Source organism: Nicotiana tabacum, chromosome 5 (genome assembly GCF_000715075.1).
Source record: "Nicotiana tabacum cultivar K326 chromosome 5, ASM71507v2, whole genome shotgun sequence".
Lineage (NCBI taxonomy): Eukaryota > Viridiplantae > Streptophyta > Magnoliopsida > Solanales > Solanaceae > Nicotiana > Nicotiana tabacum.
Genome location: NC_134084.1, coordinates 102,180,306 through 102,188,942, shown reverse-complemented (window position 1 = coordinate 102,188,942; position 8,637 = coordinate 102,180,306). Strand labels below are relative to the sequence as shown.

General features: G+C 39.7%; 1 long non-coding RNA gene across 1 annotated transcript; it reads left to right on the top strand.

The window, feature by feature from the left end:
• Positions 1 to 1,429: 1,429 nt before the first annotated feature.
• On the top strand, positions 1,430 to 7,040 carry LOC107794833 (uncharacterized). Its single transcript, XR_001649992.2, has 2 exons — positions 1,430 to 2,979; positions 6,562 to 7,040. It is a non-coding gene; the product is annotated as an uncharacterized LOC107794833 (long non-coding RNA).
• Positions 7,041 to 8,637: the final 1,597 nt, after the last annotated feature.

Below are 8,637 nucleotides of genomic sequence, written 5' to 3'. Positions count from 1 at the left end.
CTCAGCCACAACAGGCTCGGTATATAACATACCATCTAATTAGAGATTGCCCAATAGGGGCCTGTCCATCGATTATATCTCGATGATAATGAAAATACTTTAATACTATATATATAAATTCTCTGCTCTTTTGACTGGAAGAAGAAAATACTCAATTGAATATGAAGTCCCGATAAGGAGAATATTGTAACTTACAAAACTAGAAAAATATACGTAACCTGCGAGACTAGCAAAATATACGTAAATTCCGGGATATGAATTTTTCTGTGTGACTCGTTATCAAATTTTTGTAATTACGAGATCATGCAAAATGAAGGAAGAGCTTAGCCTTAACATACCTGTTCCTGGAATTATTTGAACGAATCTGCTTTTACGAAATATGGACGAAATTTTTGCTTGAAATCTTGAAACGAAATTTGGACGAATTTTTTGACAGAATGCGATGTAATTGGAACGAAATTCTTGACTTGAATTATTTGAAATGGAACGTTTCTGCTTCTGAAATTGGAACCAACCTTTGCTATGAATTTTTGAATGTTGGATGAAATGATATTGTTTCTAACTTCCTTGGTTTGAAAACCAAATACAGAAATGTGCCCTTTTTTATCTAATGAATTATTTATTAAGTTTCCTAACTGAGTCTTATTTGCTAAGAATTTAGTCACGCCCTGGTTGAAATGATAAAAAGTCATCTGGCAGAAATGACTACTTAGTCATTTCCAATTGTGTGGCTTCTTGCCACGTGGGGTAGGGAGGGATAATTTATTAATTTTTTTATCCACTTATTAGTTAACTGGATAATGTCTTGTCACCCGATAATTAATTAATTACCCGCATAATTTAAAAATTATCACAAATTACTTAAAATTCTATTTATTTTTAAAATACTTCATATATACTTTATATATTATACTACCGTGGTCATATGGTGCCTTGCATGGTACTAGTTCATAATTATCGGGTATTATCGTCCGACCCGTATTTTATTCCAAATTGTTCATTTTCAATGAAACTCGTTTTCTTTAATCCGTGTACCTCTTTATCCTTCATAATACTTATTTATCGTTTGTTATAAATAACGTAAGTACGTTAACGTTAAGATGATCTCTTTCCGAATCTACGTCGGTTAACTGAAAATAAAATTTTAAGGTACGAAAATGCGAGATGTAACATTGAGTCTACTAACTTGGTCCAAGAATATAGTCCACGGCCCATTTCGACGTCTAAGGGGAAAAGACCTTTTGCACCTTCTGGCAAACAACAAGTCGTATACCCTTCACGGTCCCTCTATACTACCTACGAGAATCATTCACTAGCCCACCAAGCAATTGTCTCCCCAAATATTAAATTTGACAGTGAGCCTTACCCCACAAAGCCATATAACTCACTTATCAATACAGCTGGTTAGGCCCCATCCATAAATGACGCCACCTCAACAATTCCTGCAGACACCCTCTCTTCCTTATTGATCTCTTCAGACTTCAGCACCGCAACTTTGCATGCTACATCTCCACCATTAACCACCCATACAACACCTTCATTCCACAACCCAATTCCTTCTCTACAAGAACATCATGATTTACACCTATGTGATTCTCTTCTCAGAAATATCAACCATACGTCTACAAGTCTAGCCATCCCCTTTTCAACAATCACAAAACTGACTTCAGCGGCCACTATCTTAAGTGAACCCACTTCCTCAATCCTAATCTCTCATCATAATACCCTGCTTCTATCATCGACTAGCTTAGAACATGCAACACCCCTCTCTTTTACACAATCACGGGCATACTTACCTAAGAGAAACTATCAGAAACAATAATTGGTGCTTTCATCTACCTCGTCTAACCATGAACCAATCACGCAACCCCCGCCCTAAGGCACCAATAGTCTACACCTCTCAATCTTTTCAGAGGACCAACCCCTCCAGTCATAGCTGGAGATGGACTTATAGGGTTATGCACTGACCTTCACTATAGAACTCAACAATCAGGAAGTGGCCCTCCTAGTCCACAATCTAACCCACCTAGCGGAGATAGTCACCAAGGGGATGCACCTAGGAATGGACGCCTATGGCCAGAGCCAGTGGTAAATGACTCAAACCCCACTTCTTGTCGATCACAACCGCCCCTTCTCCTCTCGACTCCCCAATGGAGCTACCACATGCATCCATCCACTCACCAAATGCACCAACCCATAAATTTGCTCCCTTTCTACCCACCACACTACTCAGGACCGATATATGCACCATGGTTCCAGCAAAATCAACGCCTTCAACCCTGCCATACCTTTACCGTACCCGACCAGCCCCTACGATCCCCTAACCCCCCACAGAGTCCACCACGCACTCCACCTCCACCTCCAAAACACTCGATAAGGAAATACATTGAGAGGTAGGAGATAACGGCAAAAATAAGGGAAACAAGGAACGAGTTTCTTTTTAAAAGGTATCTATCTGTACATTCTCAAAGAACAGTATGCAAAAAAATTCATCCTCAAATATCCCCTCGGTCTAGAAAAATGCAGTCTCAATTTTCAAACCAATGGCAATCGCAAGGCAGAGAAGTATGCCATGGTTATAATTCTGACGCTTTGCGGAACAACCCCTCATATTGCTCTGCACCAGGAAGCCCAAGGAGTGGACCATCTTCCAGTTCTTAATTCGCTTGTTGTGGACTAACCCAAATACCCAATCTATCAATTATGAACATAATCATTTAGAATTTCAGATGATCGCATAATGCGGAGTTTAGGCATCAGTTCAGCTCTTTACTTGATACTTGTAGGCATGTTTTGGCTGTCCTTCTAGAAACTCACATGCAGGATCACACCATACTTAGAGACGATTTTCAGTTCACCAATCTATCCCAAGTTCCAGCTAATGGCCTTTCAAGCGGGTTAGTTGTTTTATGGAATACTATTTTAATCACTATAGAGGAGCTTCGAATGTCTGAACATGAAATACAATGTATGGTTCAGGTATGGCCTAACCCTTCTAAGTGGTTGTTTTCCGCTATTTATGCTAAAGCTTCATGTAAATTCGTGATATTCTGTGTAATAACTTGATGTCCATGCATGATCTGTATAAGGGTTCTTGGCACATAGGGGCAATTTTAATGACATTCTCCGAACATCAAAGAAGTTTGGAGGACGCCCCATTAGCAATCACAAGTCGGACTCTTTCGCAAATTATCTTAACTACTGTAATTTGATAGTTTAGGAGTTAGGGGCAGCCGCTAAACCTGGACAAACAAGCGCAAACATGGTTATGCCATACTCGAACGCTTGAACCGTGTCCTATAAAATTATGACTGGATAAACTGCTATCCCGAAGCCATGGTTCGTCATTTACCACGAACCCACTCCGATAATTGTCCTTCGTTAATTACTTTAGAGGCACAACGTGCTCCTATCCAAAAAACTTTCACTTTGAAATAATTTGGACTTCTCTCATCCAGATTGTCGAAAACTAGTTCATCAAACTTGATCAACGAATAATAATCTGATCGACGCCACTGAGGCTTTCAAAACTACTATTCTTCACTGATAAGCACTCATTTGGCAACATTTTTGCCAGGAAAATAAAATTATTAGATTGCAGGGATTCAAGCATCTGTCCATAATCCCACTAGCTCGTTCTTCCAAAATTTAGAAGTCCAGCTTACCAATGAACACAACTCACTCCTAAAATTAGGAGAGGGAGTTTGAAAATAAATCATGAATTAGTTTGCTCAATGATGAAGATGCCAATACCAAATTTTTTCCACATGTCTACTCTTCATAAACGTAGACAAAAATGTATCTCAGCTCTAAAGGACTCTGTTGGAAATTGGTGTTATGACCCTATCCAAATACATAGCACCATTCAAACTTACTACACAAATTTATTTACTATTGAACATGTGCAATCTACTCTCACTGTTTATCTCCTCAAGAATATCTTACTCTTCAGAGCCACTCTGGGACATTGAAATTAGACAAGTACGTCACTCTTTCAAACCTTTCAAAGTTCTGAGGCCTGATGGCTTACACCCTATGTTTTATCAAAACTATTGGAATGAAGTATGCCCTTCAGTCACATCATTATGCCACCAAGTCTTTAGAGAACATGCTATACCCTTGGATATTAATCAAACTTATCTGTGTTTTATTCCAAAAGTTACAAATAACAGTAGTAATGCTCAATATCACCCTATTAGTCTTTGCAATACCATATACAAAATAATTACCAAAATAATCCTTAACTGTAGTAAGCCTTTTATTTTTAAAATCATAAGCCCTACACAGTCAAGTTTCCAAAAAGGTAAGCGAGCATCAGACAACGCGATTATTGCCCAAGAGATCTTACACCATTTTACCAAAATGTATGGCAACCAGAGCGTCGTGATGCTTAAATTAGACTTACAAAAAGTATTTGATAGGCTCGAATGGTCTTTTATTTACCAGACTGTTCATTTCTTTAAATTTTCAAAACATCTACCATCAAACTAATTATGTCTTGCTGAACATCCATGTCCGCCTCCATACTTATTAATGGTACAAGTACGCCATTTTTCTTCCCTTATAGGGGACTTAGGTAAGGAGATCATCTTTCACCTTACATATTTATAATGTGCATAGAAATGCTTTCTCAAAGTATCTCCTTATCGATGGACTACCTCGCTTGGAAACTAATTTCTATTTCTAGAACCATTCCTCACTTGTCTTACTTTTTTTTTTGTAGATGATATTATACTACTCTAAAAAATAGGTACTAAGAGATATCACGTAACAATCTATACTCTTAATCATTTTAATTCTCACTCAAGACAAAAGATAAATTTTGAGAAGTCAAAAATCTTCTTTTCTAAGAATTACACTCCTACGGATAAGTACTTCGTCCTCAGTTCCTTTAAAATGGAAAGAGGTACGACCTTTGGGAAATACCTTGATTTTCCTATATTTCATAAACGACCCAAATGCAATGACTTCCAATTCTTGCTGGATACTTTAAGAATGGACTAGATGGTTGGAAATCGAATTTCCTCACATTACCCGGATGAACAACTATTATTAAGTCCATGCTTTATAGTCTCCCAAATCATGTGATATAAATTATCTCAATTTCTTCCTCAATCCTTCACAAAATAGAACAATACCAGTGTAATTTCCCATGGGGCATGACAACCACCGGGAGAAAACTACATCTTTTAAATTGGAAAATTGTTACCACTGCTAAAGCCACAGGAGGTCTGGGTATCCAGAGGTTGCATACTAAAAATCAAGCCCTTCTCGCGAGCCTATCCTGGAAACTCTTTCAGTTACCTACTACCCTTTGGGCTTCGACTCAGCTTCATAAATATCTGCATCTCCATACATCCAATACAACTCATTCTCCTGTCTGGAGGAATATTATTAATGGATGGTCATTCTGTCAACATGGGTTGCAATGGCAAATGGCTCTGGGCATCATATTAAATTTTGGGATGATCCTTGGATTGGGACGGGTACACATCCTTGCGATCTGCCATCTAGGGGTTATCGCCACTTCAAAACGTAACCACAATAATTCACCAATATCATACTCCTACTAGATGTGATTGGGATAATATAACCCACGATGGCACGACATACCCTCCAACATTAAGGACCACATGCACAGTACTCATATATCTCAATATACCTATTAAGTAGATTGCATATTCTGGGCTTTAACAAGTAGTGGTTCATTTTCCGTTAGATATAGTACAAATCTCTAATTAATGATACTTTGGGAACACACTCTCATACAGTTAATTTTAAATGGATCTAGACATTATCTATAACGCCAAAAATCTGATATTTTCTCTGGCTATTAAACCATGACTTCCTACCGGACACTACCTGCACCACATTGTCTTGCTATCGGATGCCTTATGCCCCATTGCCAAGCACCCAATGAGACATCCACTCATATCTTCTTGGTCTGCCCGAATGCTCAAACCCGTTGGAAAAGATTACGCCTACACATTCTTCCCACTTTCCTCGCGCACCACTCTCCACCATCATAGTGGCTGCACACACTTATTCATACTAAGCACAACCATATACCATACAACATTCATCCACATACTTTTGTTCCTCTAACCTTGTGGAGTATTTGGTTCACTAGAAACACTAATGTATTTGAACACAAAAGACTCTCCATCCCACACCAATCCATTGTGCATCAAGCAATTGAATTCACGTACCGAGCTGCTTAGTAGGTTTCTAACATCCTAAACACCTTTTTCTTTGAAATGGCTACCACCCAAACTTAATCAATACAAGCTAAACACTAACGGGGAGGCTGTGAAAGCCACGAGAAATTATAGGATCGGCAGAGTCATACACATCTCTACAGGTGACTGGATAATCGGTTTTGCGGGCAAAGTATCGCCCACCACGTATCTAAATATTGAACTAGATGCACTCTTACAGGGACTATAATTAGCTCTTCAGATGCAATTTTTGCCCTTATAAGTCAACATAGATGATGTGAAGGTAATTACATTACTGCACAAAGATCGCCCCTTTTTATGATAATATTCTCTCTGATTGCAGGCACCTCCTCCGCAAGCTCCATGATCCACTAGTCATCCACACGAACATAGAGATAAATAGTGTAGCAGACAAGTTAGGAAACAAAGGTAATAGAGTGGAGGACTTTGCAGAACCTGAAGTTTTTGAAGCCCCACCCCTTTTGTTACTGACTAGCTCCACGTAGATCGGCTCGGTGATGCTACTATCCAATTGGTACCACCATGGACTACTGCAGTCCATGTGACTGACCCTCCATCTTTTGCGACGCCATCACCAACATATTACTCGCGACTGTCCTACTTTTGGATACCTGGTGCTGCACAAGAGTTTGCTCATCCAGTAGACTCAACTTTTTGTAGCAACCCATGTATCAAACCTTATCCCTTGATGTTTGCATCGGTAATTGTTGTAATAGTAACTGTTGTAGTAGCTATAAATTGGTGCATCCTACACACTATCTTCCATGTACGCGTAACGACCCAACTGGTCGTTTTGAGCTCTAGCGTGTCGTTCAACGGTTTGAGGCCTTGACTAGCTTCACTTCAAGTATTATGACTTGTACGTGTGGTCAGAATTAAATTTCGAGAAGTTCGGATTGATTCAGATGGAAAATTCTAATTTCGGAAGCTTAAAGTTGGAGGAATTGACTAAGGTTTGACTTTTGAGCAAACGGCCTCGAGATTGGGATTTAAATGTTCTAATAGGTTCGTATGATGATTTTGGTCTTGGGCGTATGTCCGGATCGTGTTTTGGATGACCCGGAAGCATTTCGACGTTTATTGTGGGAAGTTGGCATTTTGGAAGAATTTCATAAATTTGGGTTGAAGTGTATTTTAATGTTATCGATGTTTGTTTGGGATTTCGAGCCTGGAAATAGCTCCGTATTGTGATTCTGGTCTTAGAAGCGCGTCTGAATGTGGATTTAGAGGTCCGTAGGTCATTTGGGGAAAGTTGGAAATTGAAGGTTTTGGGGTGTAAGCACGTGATTTTTGCTTCACGAGCAATCACTCCAAAAGGAAAACAAATAGTGATAAATGACCTCACTGTACAATTTGTCGCTTTCCGAGACATGTGTTGTTAGTCATTTGTGGGTCTGCCCACTTTGCATTTAATCTCACCGATCAAAATACAAAGCATGTCTGTCAGGATAATCAAAAATCATAATTCAGTCGTTAAAAAGAACGAAAATTCGAAAAAATGTATACATGTGCATCGTTCGTTCTAGGTTGCGATTTAACTTACTTAAACATTTTAATTTGGTGTGATAATTGTGTTGAGGTGTTACATTGTTGTTTGTTTTAATTTTATTTGTTTTATTATTTATTTTTGTTATTTTCATTTTTTTTATGTTGAAATTAGAAAACAAAGAAAAGAGGGATTAAAATCGATTTGGGCCCAGAAAATGAAACAAAAAAGGCCCAAAACCGGCACTCAAACCCAGACCAAATCCGGCCTGCCCAAACGTTGATTCAAACGACGCCGTATCAGCGTCCTTATTAGAGTCGTTGATCTGACTCAAACAAACGGTCCTGATCAAGCCACTCATTCAACCCCAAACGACGTCGTCTTAGGCATTTGATCTGAGCCGTTCAACCCCTTGATCCAACGGACCCAGGTTTTCCCCCTAAACCCGTCCAGTTTTGACCCGATCCAGCCTTACCCGGCCTCACCCACTACCAAAACCCAAACGACACCGTCTTCCCTAAGTGGATAGATCCTGGCCATAGATCTCATTTGATCCGACGGCCAGGATCTAAACCCCTAGACCATATATAAACTCAACCCTTCACCCCACGCCCCCTATCCGAACCCCACCCTTCACTCGTCTCCTTCCCCAAACACTGAAACCCCCAAACCCTAGCAAGCCGCCCTGATATCCCTTTCACCAGAACCTGGCGGCATGAACGCCGGTAACCACCCCCTTCACACCCCTGAAGCATCCAACCACCCTGAACACGAATCCACTAACCTTGTACCTCGAATCACCTCCCATCGTCTCGAATCTGGATTTGAAGATTCGAGACAAAACTCGATCTATACCAAACCGCACCATCTTTGTATCAGACACTCCCATGACTTCCCTCGTGACCAAACCAA